At 41.9% G+C, this 24855-nt stretch overlaps 1 protein-coding gene across 4 annotated transcripts in view; it reads left to right on the plus strand.

Annotated features, from left to right (window-relative positions):
• PHACTR2 (phosphatase and actin regulator 2) overlaps positions 1–24855 on the plus strand; it is a 273426-nt gene that overhangs the window by 44849 nt on the left and 203722 nt on the right. The gene's annotated exons all lie outside the window — the stretch shown is intronic.

Below are 24855 nucleotides of genomic sequence, written 5' to 3' on the forward strand. Positions count from 1 at the left end.
TATCTGCCAATTATTTCCCCCATTCTGTTTATATAGTCTATGAATGTCACGATTCCTAGCCACAGTTCAAAGCAGTATCTTAACTTTCTCCTTTAATTAATTATTTTTTTTTAAAAAAAATTTTTAACGTTTATTTATTTTTGAGACACAGAGCATGAACGGGGGAGGGTCAGAGAGAGAGGGAGACACAGAATCTGAAACAGGCTCCAGGCTCTGAGCTGTCAGCACAGAGCCCGACGTGGGGCTTGAACTCACGGACCGCGAGATCATGACCTGAGCCGAAGTCGGACGCTTAACCGACTGAGCCACCCAGGCGCCCCAATTAATTAATTTTTTAAGAGAGAGAGAGAGAGAGAGTGCACATGAGGAGGGGAGAGGGGCAGAGGGAGAGAGACTCCCAAGCTTAGCATGGAGCCTGACATAGGGCTGGATCCCACAACCCTGGGATCATGACCTGAGCCAAAATCAAGAGTCAGATAGATGTTCAACTGACAGAGCCACCCAGGTGCCCCTTAACTTTCTCTTTTACAAGGTATTTAAAAAGACTTTAAAAATATTTAAAAAAAATATTTATTCCTGCCTTTACCTGTGTTCAAAAAATTGTTTTATATAGTTTGTGTGACATTTTATAGGCACCAGATCTTAATTTCCTCAACACAGTGGGAAAAGTTATAGTGCTGAATAATTTACATATAAACAGTCTGTCCTTTATATTCTTTGTTTTTATTTTATGTTTTTTTTAATTTTGGTCCTCTATATTCTTTGTAATAAACTACTTTCCAAACACCAGTAAAAGGAAAAAAATGGCATTCAGAGAGATGGACTTGCAGAAAAATCTCTCCTTAGTTGCTGTTTGCAGTTTGGACACTAGATGGCGCAGTGGTTATACTGATCAGCAAACTGTGCTGTGAGACAGGAGACTTGCTATTGCCACTTAATAGCTTCTATTGAAAAGACAGATGTACCTATAAACATGGTGTTTGAATTTTTTTCTCCCGTAAAGTACTGTAGTCCCTGAGAAGCAATATTAGATGAATTACTTTTTGTTTCTAACTACTTAATGCTTATTTATCTTCCAATCTATTAAAACCATTATCGGACTGTTTTGTTAAATAAAAATCCAGTCCCTCTTAGGGTAAATTGTTTTCAGAATACAATTGATTCTTAAGTACACTCAGTCTTCCTAAGTGGACATTTGTTTTTACTTTAAAAAAAAAAAAAAAAAAAACAAGAAAACCAGTCTGTGTCCAGGCTGTGAACAATTGTTTAAAAAAAAAAAAAATTAGCCACTTTTTAGGCATTGCTGTTTTCAGCTAATAGGGCATAATCACATTTTTGGAATGAGATATGTCAGAGAAAGCCAATGCCCTTGGCTAAATTGATCTGTTTTGAATTGATGTCCAACAGAGCTAACGGAGAGGTTATAATCTTTGCATCTATACGTTTTTTGTTTATGTTGGCCGGTAATTTGGAGGATCGCCAAATTTAAATTATTGTGTATGTGAGAGGATTTGAGGTCTAAGACCGATTCTCTTAGGCACCTTTAAGCCCCACAACACCCAGAGCATGACTAGTGAGTCAGGCTGCTGTGTGACACTTCACTCTCGCAACCTGGCCTTGGTAGGTTTCTTTCGTCCTGTATTTTCTGGATTATATATTTTACAAGTCACAGGTCATTTCTATTCCTGTGAATGATTTTGTTGAATTTCATTCATTCAAGAAGGAACTGGGCTTAAAAGTACAAGAAAACAAAACCTGTAACAGACTTTACATTCATTAATTTTTAGAAATACAGTTCATTACTACCTAAACGGCTTCAAGTGAAGGTTTCTTTCTTTTTTTTATTTTATTTTATTTATTTATTTATTTTAAATTTACATCCAAATTAGTTAGCATCTAGTGCAACAATGATTTCAGAAGTAGATTCCTTAGTGTCCCTTACCCATTTAGCCCATCTCCCCTCCCACAACCCCTCCAGTAACCCTCAGTTTGTTCTCCATATTTAAGAGCCTCTTATGTTTTGTTCCCCTCCCTGTTTTCATATTATTTTTGCTTCCCTTCCCTTGTGTTCATCTGTTCTGTGTCTTAAAGTCCTCATATGAGTGAAGTCATGTATTTGTCTTTCTCTGACTAATTTTGCTTAGCATAATACCCTCTAGTTCCATTCACATTGTTGCAAATGGCAAGATTTCATTCTTTTTGATTGCCAAGTAATACTCCATTTGTATATATACCACATCTTCTTTATCCATTCATCCATCGATGGACATTTGGGCTCTTTCCATACTTTGGCTATTGTTGATAGTGCTGCTATAAATATTGGGGTACATGTGTCCCTTCGAAACAGCATACCTGTATCCCATGGATAAATGCCTAGTAGTGCAATTGCTGGGTCGTAGGGTAGTTCTCTTTTTAGTTTTTTGAGGAACCTCCATACTGTTTTCCAGAGTGGCTGCACCAGCTTGCATTCCCAACTGAAGGTTTATTTCTAATTAAATATTAGAATTAAATATTTTCAGTCTTAAAACATAAGTTTAAAGAGGTAAGATTTGTTCTTTTAAAGTTAATAACCTAATACTATTCTTTGAAGAGGGACCAGATTGTCTATGACATAGCTTATATCGTAAGTATATTTGGCTTAAAACTGTACCCCCCCCAAACAGAAAACTTCTATATCAGATTATATATTTATGTCTTTTAATTTTGCTAACATGGATATTTTGGGTTTGTGATTAAACTTTATAGTTAGGTGAACTTTTTTTGAGAACTTGAATGGAATGTCAAAAAATTTTTTTTTTAATTTTAAAAGTTGTATTTTAAGTCCAGCAAAAATGTTAATGGTGGATCTTCAGATAAAAGGAAGCATCAACCAATCAATAATTTTGTTCGTTTTTGCGCAGAATCCTGTGCTGGGCAACATGGAAACATGCGAAGGTACACAGCTTGCTCTGGTTCCTGCCCCCTAGGAACTCACAGTCAAGTCAATATTTAAAATCAAATGTTATATAACACAGGGAAATTAAATTGTGACCACAAACAATATAAAAGACAAGAAAAGGACTCTAGGTGTTAAAGAGTTAGGAAATACTTCCAGATAAAGGAGAATTTTGATGTTAATGTGTTAAAGGTTATGTAAGGTTTTGGTTTAAAAAAAAAGAAAAAGAAAAAAAAAGAAGGTGTAGGGAAAACCCTAGCCAGAAAAATTGGGGTGGGCAGAGGCACTGAGATGAGAATTTTTAGTTTGGCTGGAATCACAGGTTATGGGTGAAGCCAGACAGGTATATTGAGACCATATTGTGCAGGGCCTTGAACCCCAGGCCAAGACTTTGAAATCCAACTTCTAAGTAGTGGGGAGCAGTGGAAAATGTTTGTGTGACAAAGTGATATTATGAAAGTCATGTTGAAAAGAGGTTAATTTGGGTGCACCTGGGTGGCTCAGCTGGTTGAACATCAGACTCTTGATTTTGGCTCAGGTCATGATCCCAGAGTTGTGGAATCGAGCCCCGCATCAGACTCTGTGCTGTGGAGCCTGCTTTAGACTCTTTCTCTCTCTCCCTCTGCCCCTCTGTCTGCTTGCACTCTTTCTCTAAAATAATTAAATTAAATTAAATTAAATTAAAATTTTAAAAGTAGGTTATCTTGGAATAGTAGGAAAAAGAAGTGAGGGGGAGAGGTGCAGGGAGAGCCATGAAGCACCCATATAAGTAGCTTAAATATGAATCATTAGAGCCTCAGCAATGGTTTAGGGAGTGCAGCTAGAAACAAAGGGTACATGTGAGGTCCGGTAAGGGAAATCTGGATAGAGATGTAATGTTATAATATATATACTGCACAGGTGAGGTCTAATTATTCATTTTACTAAATTAATTGAAGTCTAATTAATCGAAGTCTGGTCCAAGGCACATCATCCTTCATCCTTCACTTTCCAGCACTGGTGAGACTTCCAGAATCCATCTACTTGCCAGGCCATCTCCCCTTTTGCAGGTTTCCTCAGTAGCCCTGCAGGCACAAGAGGGGAAGGAGCCTCATTCCCTGCCCTTTGTGGTCACCATTACGGTTGCTCCTTCACCAGCCAGCACAGTCATGTGTGGGGCTCTGTGGCTGCTGGAGATGGGCCCCCAGACCTGCCATTATTGTTGGGAAATCATGGCCAGATGTACCCATTCCCCCATTCCAATGCAAAGCATCATCATCCATCTCCATTTCTTGGATGATCTGGTTTATTTATTTATTTTATTTTAGAGAGAGAGCATGTGAATGCGGAGAGAGGCAGAGGGAGGGGGGAGGGAGAATCGTAAACATCTTAAGCAGGCTCCTTGTTCAGCTCTGAGTCCAATGCAGGGCTCGATCCCACGACCCTGGGATTTTCACCTAAACCAAAATCAAGAGTCAGATGCTTAACCGATTGAGCTACCCAGATGCCCCTTGGATGATCTAGTTTAATTCGACTCTTGTTGGTTCTTGACTTTCCTCAGGGAGGTGAGGGAGCCCAGAACTCAACACAGCAAATACCTGGCCCGAGGCTTTCCCTGGTAGAAGGACTGAGCAGGGTAGCAATGTAAGGATATGTAGGTTGTTCATTGTATGAGCGCATTGGCCGTGGGAGAGAATGGGGCTGGAAATTCAGCCTGTACAGGGTTTGCCAAGCTGGGCAAGTTGCCAGGAGGAAAGGGTACTCTTAAAAATTTTGCATAAAAGAGTCTTATTGGCTAACAGAGGTCCTGGTTGCAGGAAAGAAAATATTTTCATTTGAGACGAGGTTGAGTCATCATTAGTAGGAAATAACAACAACAAAAATCCAGCAAAAACACCAATTTCAGCAAATTACTCTGTTATGTGTATGGTTTTTAACTAGATTTTCATAGGTAGGGCTTAAAACAGTTGATATACAAATGCTAACCAACACCAATGGAATTTTATTAGACTGTCCAAAAATGTTTTAAATATCCATTCATGATATATTCATTCACCATATTATTATGAAGAGCCTTTTGTGTTCAAAGGATGATGGTAGAAATTGAGGATAAAACAGTGAGCCAGATTAGTTTGGCTTCTGTCTTCACTGGTTTTAATCCCTTGGGATGAAGAGAGACCAGGTGAGCTGTGAGTGGACAAGTGCGCTGAAGGTCTTGGAGGAGGGACCTGTTTGTGGATAAGACCTGGGAGGATGAGAAGGGAAGAGACCTCATGCAGAGATGGTGGAATCTGCTTTAGAGTAGAGGGGAGGCTTCTCTTCCATTGCAGCAAGAGGCAGGAAGGATGAGTGGGTGTGTATATTCATTATTGCCATGTAGCAAGTTACCCCACAATGCGGCTGCTTCACACAATGCGTTTGTTGTGCATTTATTCTGTGGGTCAGGAGTCCAGGCATATCTTTGCTGGGACTTCTGACTCAGATTGTGATCAGGAAATGTGCCTGGCTGTAGTTATTTCCACACTCAGCTTGGGAAGGATCTGTTTCCAAGCTCACTCACAAGGTTGTTGGCACGATGCTGTGTTTTGTCTTTTTGGGTTTTTTTTTTGTTTTGTTTTGTTTTTTTACATTTTTTTGTGAGCTGTTGGATTGAGGACCTCAGTTCTTCACTGGCAGTTGTCCAATAGGCCGCCCTCAGTTTCTTGCCACACGGGACTTTCCATAGGGCAACTCACAACATGGCAGAGCGAGCTGGAGAGGAAGCAAGAGAGGGCAAGGAAGATGGAGGTCATGGCCTTTGTGTAACGTCATCTCAGAAGTGATAGCTTGTCACTTTTGCTAGACTCTTAATTAGAAGGGAGTCACTTAGTCCAGCCCACACTCAAAGGGAGGGGATTACACAGGCGTGTGAATACCAGGAAGGGGGAATCATCAGGGACCAACGTAAAAGGCTGCCTACCAGTGTAGTTAGTTAGGTTGAGATGTGGTGGCAGGAAAGCTGAAGTTCTCTTCTGACGGCTTCCATGTCTTCTCTAAGGCAGGAGGACAATTCTTTTGTTAAGGGCTCTGGAGAAGGTTTGAGCTAGTATTATACACCACAGAAGAGAGAATTAACTATGAATGGATATTGACAAGAATCGCTAAGCAGTTTGTTTACGTAGGCTCCACACCCAATGTGGGGCTCTCACTCAAGACCCCAAAGATCGAAAGTCACATGCTCTACTGAAGGAGCCAGGCAGGAGTCCTGAATCACTAAGCAGTTTAAAGCAACCGGATGAAGAACTTGAACAGAAGTGGCACAGTTCGTATGTGTTGTGTGGATTCTCCCAGCGGCTCAGGGGAAGGTGTGAATTCAGCCTGCCGGATTCACAGAGTTTGGTTTTTTTGTTTAGGCAGGTACAACGGAAGGGTAGTGGGGGAAGGTGGGCGGATTGAGAGCTTGCTCTAAGATGTAGGCTGGATGGGGAGGAAAAGGAGGTCTCCAGGTAACAGATACAGAGAAAGGAGGAATCACGGGCCTGGAAGTATCAAAGAGGAAACTGAAGGAGAGAATTAGGAATGTAAGAAACTGTGGTCCAAAGTTGAGATGATGGAATTAAAGTGTTTTAAGGGTGGGGCCACTGATGTGGTTGAAAAGGCCCATCGCAAGGGTAGCTGAAGGAACAAGAAGATAAAGGTCACTAAAGATGAGAAGATCAAATAACTGAGGGCCTAAGATGTTGGATGGGTCGCTCACATAAATGTTGAAGTGGCCCAGAACAATGAGAGGCATGGACTGGAAGTAAAACTGGGTACTTACACTTCTAGGAAAGTGACAAGAGGTCTAAAGATTACAAACGGGACCTCTTCTGGCAATATGGCAGACAAAATAACCTGAAAAATGCTCCCACTACAGAATACGCACAGATCAGAGGGTCAAAAATAAATACATCCCTTTAAATGTATTGGTGGGGGCGCCTGGGTGGCTCAGTCGGTTAAGCGTCCGACTTCGGCTCAGGTCACGATCTCGCGGTCCGGGAGTTCGAGCCCCGCGTCGGGCTCTGGGCTGACGGCTCAGAGCCTGGAGCCTGTTTCAGATTCTGTGTCTCCCTCTCTCTCTGACCCTCCCCCGTTCATGCTCTGCCTCTCTCTGTCTCAAAAATAAATAAACGTTAAAAAAAATTTTAAATGTATTGGTGAAATTAAAACAAAAAACGTGAGACATCCTTTGGGGCCAGAACCAGATGGGGTTGGACCCCAGAGTGACAAATAGGCAGTGAAGCCACTGACAACCAATTTATCAATATTCTACAGCCTTGGGTGAAGTTCTCTAGTCTCCAGGTGGACAGAGGATCAGGTCACCTGGTTCCCTCTATTGACTATGGCATAAACTCTGTAAATATGTCTAATTGACCCAGAACATAGGGGTGGGAGGTATGAAAAAGACTGTAACAAGCCATTCTCCCCTCATCTGCCTGGGCACTGAGTGCCCTTCAACGAAGGCAGTGTTCTCTGCAGTCAGACATGGACACGGCAAGGCCACCTCCTGGGCCTTGGGTTTCCTGCTGGGTGTGTCACGTAGATTCTGGATGAAGGGCTGCACTCTTGCTGAAAGGGAAAGCTAGAAAAAAAAACCCAAACTGATATGAAAGAGACGTCGGGAAACTTACCTTTTTCCTCCTAGGCTATGTGTGGAAAAAAACCTCCCATAGAAACTTATAACCATAGTCTCATCCTCATGCAGTTACTTGTTTGGGTCTATAAATGCCAAGCCAAACAAAGTGGTTCTGGACCAGAGAACCCCAGGCACCTGGCACCTACAATCCAGAGTCGATCCTTTCTGGAAGTGGAACCTCGGCCCACATGCTCACAAACGCTCAACTGAACACGAGCTTACAAATAAAAATTACAGGGGCGCCTGGGTGGCGCAGTCGGTTAAGCGTCCGTCTTCAGCTCAGGTCACGATCTTGCGGTCCGTGAGTTCGAGCCCCGCGTCGGGCTCTGGGCTGACAGCTCAGAGCCTGGAGCCTGCTTCCGATTCTGTGTCTCCTTCTCTCTCTGCCCCTCCCCCCTTCATGCTCTGTCTCTCTCTGTCTCAAAAATAAATAAACGTCAAAAAAAAAAAATTAAAAAAAAAAAACAAATAAAAATTACAAAATACACCAGGAAACAAGCAATAAGGAGAGGGAATCAGAAGGAAAATAAGGTAAAGAAAATTAGATACCAAATTATCCGTACAGACAACAGATACCAGCAAGAGAGGAGGCAGGTAATTTGATTCCGTGGCAGGTACCGGGAAAACAATTTGGCTGTTTACTCAAAAGCCTTAAAACCTTTGATTTTCTTTCATTTAGCAATTTGATTCCTGCAAGTTTTTATTATAGAGTGATCAGATGTGGGCATATAATGATATTCATCATAGTGATATTAATAATAGTAAAAAAAAAAAACACTTGGAAACAATCTTCATGTCCAAGAATAGGGCAGTGGATAAGTAAATGCTAGAAAGTGTGCAATATTGTTTATATTTATGAACATTTTTAATGACATGGGAGTGTGCTTACAATATAATATTAAGGGATAAGAGCAAGATCAAAAATTGCTTGTTAAATACGGCAGTGTTCAGCTCTCCAAATTATTTAGTCACACCACAATATTTCATTCTGTTCAAATAAGTATTTGATGTATTCAGCAGTGGCAGAAAGGGAAGTTGACGGTCCTGCCAAGATTTTGTTGGAGGATTCAGCTGTACTGAAAGAGAAAAGTCTAGAAAGAATTTAAGTATAAAGTAGTATAAATAATAGTTTGCACAGACAGACTTTAATTTCAAACTCTGCGCTTGAAAATGCAGTCCACATTCACACACTTGAATTCGAAACACCATACTGAATCTTTCTATTTTGGATAGAAGAACTTCTCAGAGAATTTAGGAGTTAGTAAATTTCTGTTCCTGTCTTTGAATGTAATTATGTATCAACTATTTATGCCACAGGAGCCAGGATATGGGCCACTTAGGTACCAATGATTTCACCGTAACTTCACATTTCTCAGTAGCAATGAAGAACATGCTTCCACAATCTTTCCATCCCTATGAATTGAGAAGATTGAATATTTTTTTATGAAATAGTGATTTAGTTAATGAAAGCACATCACACGGGGATGGATTACAGAGGTGCGTGCTTGCAGCTGTCCTAAGGTTGTCCTCTGCACAGAACCTTCTACGAAAAAACACTTTCAGGATCGGTAGACCATTGGTTTACACTCTCGAGATTTATCCTCAAGTTGCTAAGTGACACAACGATCTGTTTCACTGTGCTCAACGACAAAGGCAGAGAACATGGCAAGTGCTTATGAAAAGAGGTCTACAGAATATGAATCTCATCAAATCGAGCACTAACAGAGCCCTAAGACACTTCTGTCTTAATTGGAAGGCAGCGTATCATAATGGTGAGAGCAAGGGCTAGCATGTTCCCAGTCTGCCTCCATTCTTTCATTCAACAAGTGTTTATTGGATCTGAAATTTACTACACTTCAAACACTGCTAAGTGCTATGGATACAGAGTTTTAAAAGGCACAGTTCCTGACCTCAGTGTCATGGATTATATGGATTAAACAGAAATCGTACTCTACGGGAAACACATGATATTTAATTAGCATTTATAGGGTGGTTTATGGGCAGGGCCAGGCTACAGCACTAGACTGGCACACCAAGGGGAAACAGTGCAAGAGTCTTAATGATCTGCGAGGACTGACAGTGGGGCTCAGCTGGGTGGGAACTGCCCTTGCGCCGACATGTGAGGGAACGTGGGGGAGGATGCTGGAAGCCCAGCTCAATAGTCACCGTCAGGAAGCAGGTCTGTCCACTGGAGCGGGATTCCAGCTACTAGGAAGGGGTTGGAAGCTGACATTCAGCATCGCAGTAAGGTTGATTTAACCAAGGCAAAAATCTTCATTCAGAGTGGAAACTGAGATACCAAACAGGGCAAGGACAACAGTTTGGAACTAGGGAACCACGTTCACTGTTAAGCTAGGGCTTAAGGAGTGGGAAGTCAGATTCAGAAACAGACTCACCAGAGCTCCTAGCAAGCAGGAAACCACAGGGGTGCCCTGTAGCTCAGGGAGCAATATAGGAAGCTGATGGTATCATCTTGGAAACACTGGGTTCTGAAAAGACTAAGCAGACTAGAAAGCAAGCTTCTCGAAGGCAGGTATCTTCCTGGCTATCGCTGGGCTTGGCACCTATCAAGGTGCTCAAAAAATGTTCATGTGTGATTGAACTACATGAGTGACTCTGTTCCTCAAGCTCCTCGAAATGATGTAGATGATGAGCTTCTTTTCCAATTAGATTTGGCTAGTGAATTAATGTTGTACTGAAGGCTTAATAAGGGTGGGTGAACCCAGCAGCAGCGTATTTTAAGCTGGGGCTGCTAGCGATTCATGGAAGGGACAGATTCCTTTTTCTTTAAAACAAAACATAAAGCCTTGCAAACACATTATCATGGGCTTGGATGAGACCTGGGTCTTCTCTATCATATAAAATGGAAGAGAAGTTTCTATTTGGGTAATTTTAAGGGTAAATAGTACCAACTGGCCACACAACTCAAAGGATGTCTAGTTGCGGGTAAAACCTGATATGGGCCCATCACGCCGCGTTAGCTGAAACGTGTCTTTCCCTAAAGTTCTGAGAGTATGCCCATATTCAGTGATGTTAACCCTATGTGTTACAATATTAAAGCTTGTCTAAACCAGTGATTGGGATTTTTGTTGATTTTACACCATTTTTTTTTTCCTGATGGTAATTGGCTAGCAGGTTAAAGCTAATTACTGCTCTTGGTTTGTGAAACCCAGATCATCTGCATGAAGACACATAATCATCTATTTGCCATGAAGGAAAGACATGATAATTATTTTAAATTTTAAATCAAATTGCTTAGCTGCAAGTGTAAAGAGAAGGGGGAATTGTAACTAAGACTCAGTCCTGGTTTGTAGCATTTGAGTTTTTAATTTATTTTTCTAAGAAGCCACACTTTAATTTTTGACAATGATATATGAGAAGACATAGAAACATTCATAGGCTATCTATGCCAAATCACATAGGTAAGTCCATAAAGTATTCCTGTCCATGAAATCAAAGGCCCATCTCAGATGAATTAATGTTATCCAGAATTTTATATTAAAAAAATATAGCCTGACATTATTCTTGACTCATTTCTCAGGAACCTGAAATGGTTTATGGCAGTGATCTATAATGGAATAGTTGTACCAAAAGCCTGTTAGCAACTCATGGAAGATGAAATGAAAAGATTAAGTCTGGAGTCTGTTGACAAAAAAAAAAAAAAAAAAGTTGGGATACATTTTCAGGGACACATGTAACAAAATAATGAGACATTTGAAAGCAAGAAAGTTGTCTGTTTTGAAACTGAGAAACATTATTCTTTCCTCCATCTGTGGGAACTCTACCTGAAGGGTTATTTAGAGTAAAAAAATTAGTCCAATACTCAGCACAAATTCTAAATATTACTGGCAGTGAAAGATCTTCTAAAACCTCTTATACTTAAGATCATTGATCTTATATAAGTAGATAGAATTACAGAATCCCAATTTAGAAGGGTTCTGGCATTGACAAATGTGGACAAATTTCCCTAGCTATAAATTGGTACTTAGTAACTCACTACATTGTCAATAGAAATATGTGTATCTATAAGTATTAAAAGTTATGGTACAGGAGAAATAGGTCTCATTAGCCTAGTCCCTCTGAAGTCTTCAAATTTTTGAAAAAACATTTTTAGAGAATGCAACCATCTTTCCCCTAAACTTTATGGAAGTCCCACATGTAAAACTGACAGATATACAGCTACTTTGACTCAAGAAGCTAAGCTTTCTCGATGGGAGTCGGGTAATCTCTGAGACACCACCAAAGAATATCCCAGGGTCTTGCTGAGCAGAATTTGAAAACCACTCATTGATGCTAGATGTTCCAAATGTCAGAGTAAGGCTTTCCTGGAGTCAACCCAGAGAAAGCAGAAAGAAGGAAATGCATAAAGATAAATACCAGAATTAATGAACAGAAAACAAACATATGAGCATCAACAAAGTCAAAAGTTGGTTCTCTGAAAAGACTAATGAAAATGACATACCTGGAAACACCCATGAAAGAGAGAAGAAAAGCACAAATAACCAATATTAGAAATGGGAGAGGAACACACCTAAAGAGATTGTAGAGATTAAAAGACAGTAAGAGGATATTATAGGCAAGTTGCTATCTATAACTTTGAGAACAGTTTAAGTGTACATGTTCCTAAAAACTTTAATTTACCAAAACTGGCTCAAGAAGAAATAGAAAATTGAAAAATCCTGTAATTATTAACTAATTAGAATCAACGATCAAAATGTTTCACCAGACCCTGAAGTTTTTAGAAGTGAGTTCGACTCAGCTGTCAAGAAACAAATCATCTTAATTGTATTAGTCTGCTAGTGCTACCATAACAAAACACCACATATTGGATGGCTTGACCAAAAGAAATTTATTTTCTCACAGTTGTGGAGAAGCCCAAGATCAAGGTGCTGGCAGGTTTGGTTTCTTCCAAGGCTTCTCCTCAGCTTACAGAAGGCCGTTGTCTTGCTATGCCCTCGTGAAGTCTTTCCTATCTCTTTGTGTGTCCAAATCTCCTCTTCTTATAAGGACAGCAGTCAAATTGGATTAGGGCTTACCCTAAGGGCCTCATTTTAACTTACTCACCTCTAAAAGTCCTAGCTCCAAATACAGTCATATTCTGAGGAGCTAAGAGTTAGAGCTTCAACATATGAATTCGGTGGATACAATTCAGCCCACAACACTAATCTTACACAAACTGCTTTATATTACAGAAAATGATGCAACACATGTCATTCGTTCTAAGGCCAGAGGAGAAAATGACAAACCAATCTCACTCATAAGAGCCGATGGAAAATTTCTAAGCAAAGTACTTATAACCTAACCCAACAATGTATGTAAAAATATAATGATCAGGGACGCCTGGGTGGCTCAGTCGGTAAAGCGGCTGACTTTCACTTAGGTCACAATCTCACAGTTTGTGAGTTCGAACCCCTCACCGGGCTCTGTGCTGACAGCTCAGAGCCTGGAGCCTGTCAGATTCTGTGTCTCCCCTCTCTCTGCCCCTCCCATACTCATGCTCTTTCTGTCTCTGTCTCTCAATAATAAATAAATGTTAAACAAAAATTAAAAAAAAAAATAATGATCATAGGGTTGAGTTTAGTACAGAATATTATAATAAGTGAAACTATGCTCAGCGATTACAATTCATGGTAATGAGTTTAAAATTGATTAGTTTACTGGTACTTAGTGATGAAAGAAAATGTACTTATTTGAAGGTAATTTTTTTTTTTAATTTTTATTCATTTTTTGACAGAGAGAGTGAGCGAGTGAGCAGGGGAGGGGCAGAGAGAAAGGGAGACAGAATCCTAAACAGGCTCTAGGCTCTGAGCTGTCAGCACAGAGCCTTAAAAGGGGCTTGAACTCACGAACCGTGAGATCACGACCTGAGCCAAAGTCAGATGCTTAACCAACTGAGCCACCCAGGTGCCCATGAAGGTAAATTTGATTTAAATAACACTTGGAATTTTGGGTGGTCATACATTCTTTAAAATCTACAGGTCTTCTCTAAAGCTGATTTTTACTGTGATACCTTCTCCGTTACGTTCATTAGAACTTTTCATGTGCTACAGAGGCCTTGCAAGAACACCACCGTGGAGTTGATGGATCCACATTCAAAAAAACATGGTAGTTTTCATGCAAGTCCTAATGAGCTTCTGGTTGAATTGTTCAGAGAAGAATGCCAGCCTCTGATTTCAAATGTACTCTGGAGAGAATGTCTATCAGTGTGTGGCTGCTTACATCTGTTATTTTAAGACACTAATCAAGAGGAACATAGCATTTCACCTCCCCTATGTTATTTGTGTGCCTTAATATAAAATCAGTGTTGGAAAGCTAATTACGGTATTCTGGATTTTGCAGTCAATAGGCATTTGTGATCGTAAGTGGGTGCTATTGAAGAAGAGAAATAAAGAAAATGCCATCAAACAAAGACTATTCAGGAAACCTTATAGGTTTAAATATCACTCCAGGAGTTCAAAGACTTTCTATTTATTTGCTTATTTGTGTATATCTTTAGTAACATGAACAAGCTGTCTTATATGTTGTATTTGAAGATCTGAGAAAGAAAAGGCCTCGTGTCTCATTAGCTGAGGTCACTGTGTTAAAAAAAATAAGGAAAAAAAGAAAAATGCAGGTCATGAGAACGGTCTGTTATGATGTCTTCATGTGGATGGACTAATTTACCCTGTTGTGTGGCCTTGTCTTGTCCCCCAATTCCCGATGGCCATGTTGCCGATGTATGTGTTTGTCACGAGGTGCATCGGCTGAAACCATGGATGAAGTAGAACAAATCCATACCTGCTACCAGAAAAACTCAACATTTCTATCATGCTGACAGTGGACCAGTATAATTGCATTTGTATATGAAAGATAGCATTTCTTGCAATAATCTTATCAAAGTTTTTGAGACAATATTTTGAAGTACTAATAGATTCTTTTCCTGTCATTCTTTATGCCTTGTGACATTTCCTCTTGCCCAGGGAGCTGGGCCTTCTGCACTCACTTCTTTAGGACAGGATGACTGGGCAGCATGCAGAGAACAGCGAAGCCAGCTCTTCCTTGGGAGTTTTAGAAGCTGAGGCCTGGTATAGGGCAGAAGGCTGCAAAGGTTGCTTGAAGATAATCAAGGAGGCAGACTCAGACCCATTTAGGACACTGTTGGAGTGACCTTGCATCAAGCAGGTTGACAAAGAAAAAGTAACAGCTGTGTGGCAGTCTAGGCAGGTTACCTGAGAGTGGCAGCAAGTTCCTGCCCCCGGTGTGCCACATGAGCAGAGAATGAGCCTGTGAGTCCAGGAGAGCAGTGAGGTTGTCTTTCCCGGCCCAGAGTTATGTGAGAGCAGCAGAATGTTCCCAAGCACCCACGAATGGCATGAACGTGGCACAGAGAGGCCAGAGACCTGAGGAGGCTGGACAGTTCAGGAAGGAGGCAGGACATAGCAGTGGCCTCCATGGGTCTCTGGCCAGTGAAGGCCAGACGGGTGTAAGGACTTCTCAGAAAACGCCAGTACACACAGGGGATGACCCCAGTGCTGCCCTTAGACGCGGGCACAAGGTTACCTTTGCTCTGGGCTTGGCCTCTTCCGGTTACCCTTCTCTTACAGGGTAGGGAACGTGCCGTCTGGAGCCCAGATCTCCTTTTCTGGGCCATGCCGTGGGTAACTGGGGTCCTGGAATTCCCGGTCCAAAGAGCCCTCGGGCCACTTCCAGGGCCTGCCTGAGCTGCTTCCCTAGACCCAACTTTGTGAGGGTGAGAGTGAACTATACTGCTGGTGTTTGTACCCCTAGGCCAGAAGGGTGGCCGTTGCAGGGTGTGTTGACAGAAAGTGCATATGTGAGTATGAGAGGAGCAGTAGCTCTTACAGTGCAGGGGCAGGCCTGGGGGCAGGCAGAGAAGGGTGGGCCTCAGGCCAGAAGCCGACTCTCAGAGCAGCCACATTCCAGGTCATTACGAAGGTGTATTTGCTAATGTTGAGGATACAACATCTTTTAATTAACAGTTTCTTAGCCTGATTTACAACCTAAATGTTTAGGCATATGGAATGTGGGCTTCCGTTTGGATCTTCGTATTTGTCTCATCTCCCTGCCGCACTGTGACTTCCCAGGGCATCAGCCTATGGCTCCGCTTCACGCCTGACCTAGGATGGCTCCCAGTGACTGTTGACTGAGTGGATTTGGAAAACAAATGTGTGTTTTTGATAGGTGTTCCCCCGAAAACCCATTAAAGGTTAACTACTTGTGCTTAGAACCCATAGAAATATTCTGGTGGAATTTGGAAACAGTACGCGGGGGTTGGCATAGATTGAACACCACTAATTCTCTTCCACATGAGGATGGGGTGTCACTGCTGCTTCTGAAGAAATTGCGTAGGAGAAGCCCTTGACTTGATTGTGGTCCAGGAAGCAAGCCTGGGCTTCGGCCTCAGCTTTGGCCTCGGCTAGACCCAGTCGGCCGGCACGTGGGTTTCCTTTAGAGTTGGCCATCAGTTGGTGTGGAGCCAACAGCCCGCACTTCTGGGCAAGCAGGACTTGGCTCCTACCCTGTGCTCAGAGACTCTGCTAACACCACTACTGAGTTCCTGGCCCTGCTTTGCTCTAACTAACCAGGCTATCGGGGAGGCGACCTGGCTCTGTGGTGATGTCTGACCCCCTTCTTCCGATCAGCTCGTTTCAGCAGAGCTCCCTTGCAGGCACGTCAGCTGAGGGATGAAGTTCTGAAGTGAAGCCTCTTACATAATGGTTTTATGAATAACACATAGCTTTTTCTATTACAGGTCTTTTTCTATTACATTCTCAGATCAGGTTTTAGAAGCAAGCCAATTTTAGATTCTTGTAGTAAGAACAAATCTAGGGACCTTCATCAGGTGTGACGCATTTGATGCAAAATATAGATGGACAAGGAATGATGTTGGTCAGTGATAAGTGCAGTGAGATGATGGCCACTAAAATTTATATGAACTCAGGGAAGCGTGTCAAACGACACGCTAAATGACAATTGGGTGAAGGAAGGAGGTAGCTCTCCTAACTTTATTCTGCATGAGACTAAATTGGAGGGTTTTATCACACGTTACTAGATGGGTATTTGTGCCACATTTACTAGGTGGGGGTTTTGTGCCACGTTTACCTGGCTCTGGGGGAGTTTTTTGATCGACTGAGGCAGAATGGACAGAGCCCGGGACATCTCCAGGGTCATGAACATTCTGTGGTGCTGACTGGGTTTGGAGCTTAATTATTTAAATGTTTCCAGACTCAAATGACTGATGAGCTAACATATTTTTAATTCAGGCTTTCACAGAGCAAGCTGTAAGATGTGCCCAAAGCCAACGGTGTGGAATGCCTTGAGAAGTGGATGCAAACTGAACATTCCATGCCGTGTATCTTACTTCATTGTTGACATTTAGATTACAGACTTAAAATTTGATCCCAACTTCAAGGAAGCCTGACTTTAGTTCTTGTCCTGAGTGAAGGCTTTCATGAAGAGATCTAGAGTTTGTTTTCTTATTGTTTTTAAAGGGAGAAAGGATGCTGTTAGAATAAAGAAGAATGTTGCCAGAATGTTCTACTTAATTTAGCCCTCTAAAGATAAACACACTGGTGAATCATTGTGTGCTGATGTTACTATTTTAACATTAATTCTGTAACCTTTTCCTACTCACTTCCTGTCTACTGAGTAGGTGGGTTACAGGTAGACTCACTTAGAGAATCTCACTTAGAGAAGAGTTTGTTCCCGTCAAACTCCTTTTAGGTTTTCCCATGGCTCAAACTATTTCTGATATAAGCACTAGCTACTGGGGCAGGGGGGTGGGGGTCTTAAAATAGTACTTTAGAGAATAAGAGCATATTGGAGAATTATTCAGTTTGCAGAGATTCTATGAAGTTAGGACAATTTATGGATAAGCACACCTACTAATAATTTATCTCTAGTGAATTGCAGATATTGTATAGCACTATGCAAATGGTAACTGAATCTTGATAGTCCTGCAAAATTGGCCGTGGAAAATACTGTCCCTGCCCCCAGCAAGTCAGATCTGCATATCACTGTATACTTTGTCTCCTCTGTCTGGATACCATGTCTTTTCAGCATTACGTTCCATTTTCCGAGTGGAGGGTGACTGACTGTGCTGGTCATCCTTTCTCAGAAGATCTGCCTCTTGGTGGTTATTCTTGTGGCAGAGGCTAGCACGCACCCAAGCTTCTCCAGCAGACGCACTGTCTTATTTATGCTCGCATCAAACAAAGTATCATAATAAGTGTCAGCAAACATTTCTGAATAGATAACACAGCAGGTTTTCAGCAGATGAATGGTTTTTGCTACAGGAATACCAAATGTCTCTGTAAGGATCACAGCATTCAACTACCAGGCTGTTTCTAGAGCTTTGCAGCCTTCGAGGCAAGTCCTGTGAATTCACTCAGCTGGCCCACACTCCTTCGGGGCCACCCTTCTTCCTTTGTTTTTGTTACCAGCATCCATATCCAGGCCACATCATACTACTCTATACTCTGGATCTTTCTTTCTACTTCTGACATATCTTTCCCCCTCCCACGTTCTCACTCTCCATACTGTCAAAGAGCCCGTTCATTTTTACCTTGGGAAAATGCATTGTAGTCGTGGGGAAAACCCAGTGAATTCCAGGAAGATAATTACTCACCTAAGACTCTGAGAAACCGAAGAAATGCCGCATCTGAGCTGATAGCTGTTCCCTCCTTTAAGGAGCGCTGTGAAGGTCGAGGGTACCTCCCTCACAGAACACATCGTTTCAGAACACATCGTTTCAGCTGTGCACTTGCTGAAAGATTTTGAAATTCTTTCTTTTTTTTTAAAGATGTTATTATATATATATATTTTTTTTTTTTTTTTAATGTTTATTTTTGAGAGACAGAGTGTGAGTGGGGGGAAGGGTACAGAGAGAGGGAGACACAGAATCTGAAGCAGACTCCAGGCTCTGAGCTGTCAGCACGGAGCCCGATGGCCCGATGTGCGGCTTGAACTCACGAATCATGAAATCATGACCTGAGCTGAAGTTGGACGCTTAACTGACTGAGCCACTCAGGCGCCCCAAGGTTTTATTTTTTTAAGTAATCTCTACACCCAACGTGGGGCTTGAACTCACAACCTGGAGATCAAGAGTCTCATGCTCCACTGACTGAGCCAGCCAGGTGCCCAGAGATTTTTAAATTCTTAATCCAGCATTGCCCTAAGCACTTTTGGTGTTAGCCTCGGGGGCATCCTGGACCTAGTTTGTTTGAATGCCAGGTAGAGTCAGATTCTTGCACCCCCAAGTCCATGGTATTGCCATTCTTTTTTATAATTCCTCTGCTCTTTTCTCTGGCTAAAAACCCTTTTACTCCCTGCTCAAATTGCACTACAGGTGCCTTTTCTGGTATCCACCCCCCCCCCCCCCCACACACACACCTGCCACATCTTCTACCTCCCACCCCACATTCAAGACCTCAGGTGCACCTAGGGGAGCAGCAGGGGGCTGTCTTCCAGCACATTCCCAGGAAAAGAGAACTTTTAAAATGATTTGCTTGATGACATGTAGTTTGATAAGACAATGGTGACGTAGGAGGCTGAATAATGTGTTTTCCCCTCCCCTCAAGAGGTCTGCATCCTAGTTTCCAGAACCTGCCAATATGTTACTTTACATGACAAGGGGACTTTACAGATGTGATTAAGTCAAGGATCTTGAGTTGAGGAAATTATCCTGGATTATTTAATTGAACTCCGTATAATCAAAGAGTCCTTATAAGACGAAGGCAAGGAGGTTGAAGAGAAAAAGACAATGTGACAGCAAAAGTAGAGAGTGGAGTGATATGGCCATAAGCCGAGGCTGGCAGCTTCTAGAAGCTTGAAGGGACAAGGAATGGATTCTTCTTTGGAGCCTCCAGAAGGAATTGAGCTCTGCTGATACTTTGATTGTAACCCTGTAAGACTCATTTCAGGTGTATGACTTCCAGAACTATAAGAATAAATCTAGGTTGTTAGAAGCCACTAAATTTTTTGTAATTTATTACAGTGGCAACAGAAAACTAATCAAGATGAAAAGACAATGCAAAAAGCAAATTGAAAGCAGAGGGGCCAATTCTTTTAGAGCAACCATACCAGCTCCCCATCTTGGCTGCTTTCCGTGCTGTTAAATTAGAACCTGGGAGGGGCGCCTGGGTGGCGCAGTCGGTTAAGCGTCCGACTTCAGCCAGGTCACGATCTCACGGTCCATGAGTTCGAGCCCCGCGTCAGGCTCTGGGCTGATGGCTCAGAGCCTGGAGCCTGTTTCTGATTCTGTGTCTCCCTCTCTCTCTGCCCCTCCCCCGTTCATGCTATGTCTCTCTCTGTCCCAAAAATAAATAAAAAACGTTGAAAAAAAAAAAAATTTAAAAAAAAAAAAAAAAAAGAACCTGGGCAAACCCTGGTCGCTATCCAGGGCCTTTCCTTGTCTTGACCCTCATATCAGAGACGAATATGTTTTTTTGTTAATTTTTTTTAATGTTTTATTTATTTTTGAGACAGAGGGAGACAGAGCGTGAGCAGGGGAGGGGCAGAGAGAGAGGGAGACGCAGAATCCAAAGCAGGCTCCAGGCTCTGAGCTGTCTGTCAGAACAGAGCCTGATGCGGGGCTCGAACTCACAAACCGTGAGATCATGACCTGAGCTGAAGTCGGATGCTCAACTGACTGAGCCACCCAGGTGCCCCTAGAGACAAACGTTTATCTCCTTTTTCTCCATGGCTCTCAGGAACTTTTCTGCAACCATCTTGGAGGCCTTATGTTCTTGAAAGACTGTAGCTAGATGTTTGCTGTGACGCTAATAAGTACTTCTAGAACCTTTTAGATGGCTGGTATGGATGCTCATTGTTGTCTGTGCCAAGTTTAGTGGTGTGAATAGTAAGCCCATGGGAGCAGACCCTAGTAATTAAACTTGGGGTCTCATCCCTCATTTCCTCAGAGCAGCGGTCTTAGTGGGAAAATTCTGAGACCTTTGTCTCCAGTTAAATCAGCCAGGCATTTATTGATTACCTTCTGTGTACTCAGCACTTAGCTCTAGGTGCCCTGGGTTGATGCGAGAGAAATTCAGGTAGTCTACTCCCTCCTGCAGTGAGTGCCTGCGTAAAGAGCCAAAAGCCGCATGGTGAAAAAGTCATTTCCCCAATTGAGCAGAAGTAAGTGTTAGTAATTACCATTTTTCACTAATAGATGGCAAAATGTCCTTTTGTAAGAGGAGACTTAATTTTCATTGGACGATTTAAGGAGATCAGGCAGAAATGATGAATGGGTGAAAAAAGTGACCAGTACTTTTTATCCTAACTAATTGTTTTTAATGTTCATTTCTTTTTGAGAGAGAGCGTGAACAGGGGAGGGATAGAGAGAGTGGGACAGAGGATCTTAAGCAGGCTCCGCACTGACAGCAGCAAGCCCGACGCTGGGCTCGAACTCACCAACTGTGAGATCATGACCTGAGCCGGAGTCAGACACTCAACCGACTTGGCCACCCAGGCGCCCCACCAGTACCCTTTAGGCATGACGGAATTCTCCTGTTGGTGAAGTGTGACGTGGCCGAAGTGAAGGTCTGGGCAAGGCCCAGTCCACAATGTTTGTTTATTTATTCATGCATCACTTATCATGCGTTCATTCTAGAAACAGTTGCCGAGCACTTAATGTTCTCAGAGCTTTGAAGACAGACCAGATCCCTACCTTTGTGGACTGTATATTGTAGCAGAGCTAATCAATACATGTTTGATAAGGAATTATCCAAATTAAGAAACATCTTGTCACTAGAGAAATGTTTAGCTACTTAAGTCGCTCAGAGCCTAGGATACCTTGTTTGATGAATCCCAGAGAAGTACCCCATCAAGGAAATTTTCTTGGTTGCAGAGTGATACTTTCCTTGTGGGAAAAGCTCTTTAAGATCCAGCCTAAACCTTTTCCTGTTTCTGTGCTATATAGATAATTAAAACATCCCTCCGTTTCTTTATAGAATCATGAGTCTGGAAGGGATGTGAGAGGTCATCAGTCCATTCTGCTGACTTGGGCACATATGCTTTCAGGAGGCGGGCAGGTCGTATAGGTGTGTGCAGCTCAATGGAAGACAGTAGGGAGCAGTGGGTACTTTGGCAAATTGAGAGCATCGCCCTTGCCTGAAGCTTTCGAGGTCTGGCCTAACCAAATGTTCATGGTGGGGCCAGATTTGATTAGACTGGCAAGTGGCAGCCCTTGATTCCTCATCTGAGAAAACAGTAGTCTGACCCTTTCTGAAAGCCTATTAGAGACAGGCTGCCCTCAGTCAGGCCAGCACGCACTTGTCAGCCATCTGTCACTTGGGGGGACCTTGCTATGTGGTTGGGATGAGCATCTATCATGCTTTTCGCTAAGTGATGGCTTGCGGAGAGAATTTGTTCAGGCTGTATATTCCTGGGGCAGATTCCATGAACCTGCTTTTCCCTCTGTTTGCTGGTTTGCAGCAGACTCATCCACCAACAGCTGTAACTGCCCTTTAAGCAACAAGCCACCTTTTGGCTGATGGATGGAGACAGGAGCTCTCTTTTGCCAGTTACTCAGCACCGAATCAGACAGACGCCTTCCTCGGCATTCCGGTGACCCTGTTGTATTGCTGCAGGCTCAATAATTTTTTGGGGCATTGGCCATAATAAAGTGTATGCAAAGTTCCTGAAAACTATTTTTAAAAATCCTTGAAGTGATAAATAAATTGATCTGGATAATGGTAAGCATATATCATCCTGCTTTGATTTATAGATTTATAATTTAGTCTCCCTTCAGAAATAATTTTTAAATGTAGTTATCTCCTGGAATTTAGAAAGACCTTTGTGTCTCTTTACAGGTGGAAATTCTACCATGTTTATTTTCATAGCAACACCATTGAGATTTGAAAAGAGATTTCTTTTTTTCGAAGGCAGGGAAGAGTGGCTTTAAACATTTTATTAGTTAAATCGAGACAGATTTGAAGCTTTAAAAGAAATTATTCTTTGCCGTTAAAATTGGGAGTTCAACAATAAGTTTTTTAAAAAAACGTTGGGTTTCCCCAACTTCCTGATAAATACTATAGAATGTTGAGATTGCAGATAGAGGTGTTGTAACCAAAGACACCTGAGTTTAAATCCAGATGTATACTTTGTGCAACCTGAGGCAAGTGTCTCTTAACCTCACCAAGTCTTAGTGTTTTTCATCTACAAGATGGGAATAATAGTAATAGTACCAAACTCACGCTTATCGTTAGGCTTAAATGAGATAATGCACAGGAAAAGAATTAGGCATAATGCCTGGCAAATAGTCAGTGCTCAATAATGTGAGCTGCTATTATGGTAATTAGTCTGAAACTCAGATACAGGTGTCAGTTCTGGGCTACAGATCTTCAAGAGAGGGAAGAAAGCCCATCAGTGGTGCCCCTCAGCCAGAATCATCTGGGGATTCTTGGGACCTTTCTTGGGACCTTAGAAATGGACAAAGTGCTTGATGACGTGGTTTTCACCATAACCCCCAGAGCTTCCCCTGAATGTTTTTGCAGGGCTGCCCAGTGTCAAGCTTCTTTCTCACAGGTCTGCTTTCAATTTTGTGTCGGGCTACAACCCTGGTGCTAAGGCACACTAGACTTACACCCAGGAAATCCCATTTGGATATCGGGATTTACTACTCAGGGCACCCTAGGCTCATTGGTTTTATTAGAAAAACTAAATATATCTTACATATTGGGGAACCTTCTCTCTGTGACTTTGTCATGTTTCATTTGATTTCATTCACTGAGATGGGCTGGTGGCTCTTTTTAGCTTTCTAGCCACCATTGTATTCATTTTGAGATTCACTGTCGAGTAAGATCTGCTAGTGTGTACTCCTTGGTCCCAGATGATCCTTTATCCCCTCTCATCCATTTGTATTGTTACCATAAGAGAAATGCATTCCTGGACTTACATTTTTGTGACTCAAGAGCGATTTCTGGAGCTCGCAGGGGTATGCAGACCTCATCTGTGGTAATAGCAACAGTCCCTAAAAAGAGAGACAGAGAGAGACAGACAGAGAGAGATAAAGAGTAGAATCAGAATCAGGGAACACATGGAATTGTGACGGAATGAGTTTGTGCTACAGATGGCTGGCAAGCAGGGCCCTGCAGTAATCTAAATCAGAAAAACTTAGCATGTTCTCTCAATACATGTGTATTTATTAATTTAGAAATTATTATATACATGGACCGCTGTAAGAATATATCATGTATAGTATGTGGCATAGAGATAAAACACTTTTAAGGTCAAGATCAAGATAAATAAACAATATTTCAGAAACAACAGACTTTATTGTTTTAACAAGATTAAAGTCTTATGGGCAAAAGTTACTAATTTCTTTAATGAGGTGAAGACGGAATACGCATTATTAATTTTCCAATCTTGCTTTAATGTTTTAATTAATTAATTAATTAAATTAATTTAATGCTTTAATGTTTTAAGACACAGCAATCCCGTGGTTTGGTTCTCTATGACTTTGTCTTGATACCTGGCTTTAATGACGATCAGAGTTGAAGAGAGACCTTTTTGAAGAAGTGCACCTTCGAGCTTGCAAAATTATAATTCATGGACAACAACTTTTCTTGCAAAACTCTGGGTTGCAATTCAGCTAGTAAATGGCTTTCTCACCCACTGTCACTGGTTCTTTTCAAAAACTAATCGATATGTGGTGCGGTTTTGGATTTTAGCAAATGAGTTGAAAATTCACACACACAAAAAAAAAAGGAAGAAAAAGGGAAAAGAAAATTCCCTGAAATCCTTCCTTTGAAGCTTTTAAAAGCAGATAAAGAATTCCATTGCCTAATTTGTGTCAATTCCATGCTATGGAACTATTTACTATATGTTTCAAGTCTGACATTTGGAAAAGTGAAGGTGCCATGGAACTCTGTATATTAAGTATTATTATAGTTTAATAACTTAACTTTTTTAAAATTTATTTGAGAGAGAGAGAGAGAGAGAGAGAGAGAGAAAGGGAGTGTGCAAGCGGGGTAGAGGCAGAGAGAGAGGGGAAGAGAGAGCCACGCAGGCTCCCCACTGTCAGCGAAACATGAGATCATGACCTGAGCCGAAATCCAGAGTTGGACACCCAACTGATTGAGCCACCCAGGCTCCCCCTTTTTTTTAGTTCATTTATGAGTAAATTATCTTTTATTTTTTTATTTATTTTTTAACGTTTATTTATTTTTGAGACAGAGAGAGACAGAACATGAATGGGGGAGGGGCAGAGAGAGAGGGGGACACAGAATCTGAAGCAGGCTCCAGGCTCTGAGCCATCAGCCCAGAGCCCGACGCGGGGCTCGAACTC

The sequence above is a fragment of the Panthera onca genome, chromosome B2 (assembly GCF_046562875.1).
Source record: "Panthera onca isolate mPanOnc1 chromosome B2, mPanOnc1 haplotype 2, whole genome shotgun sequence".
Taxonomy (NCBI): Eukaryota; Metazoa; Chordata; class Mammalia; order Carnivora; family Felidae; genus Panthera; species Panthera onca.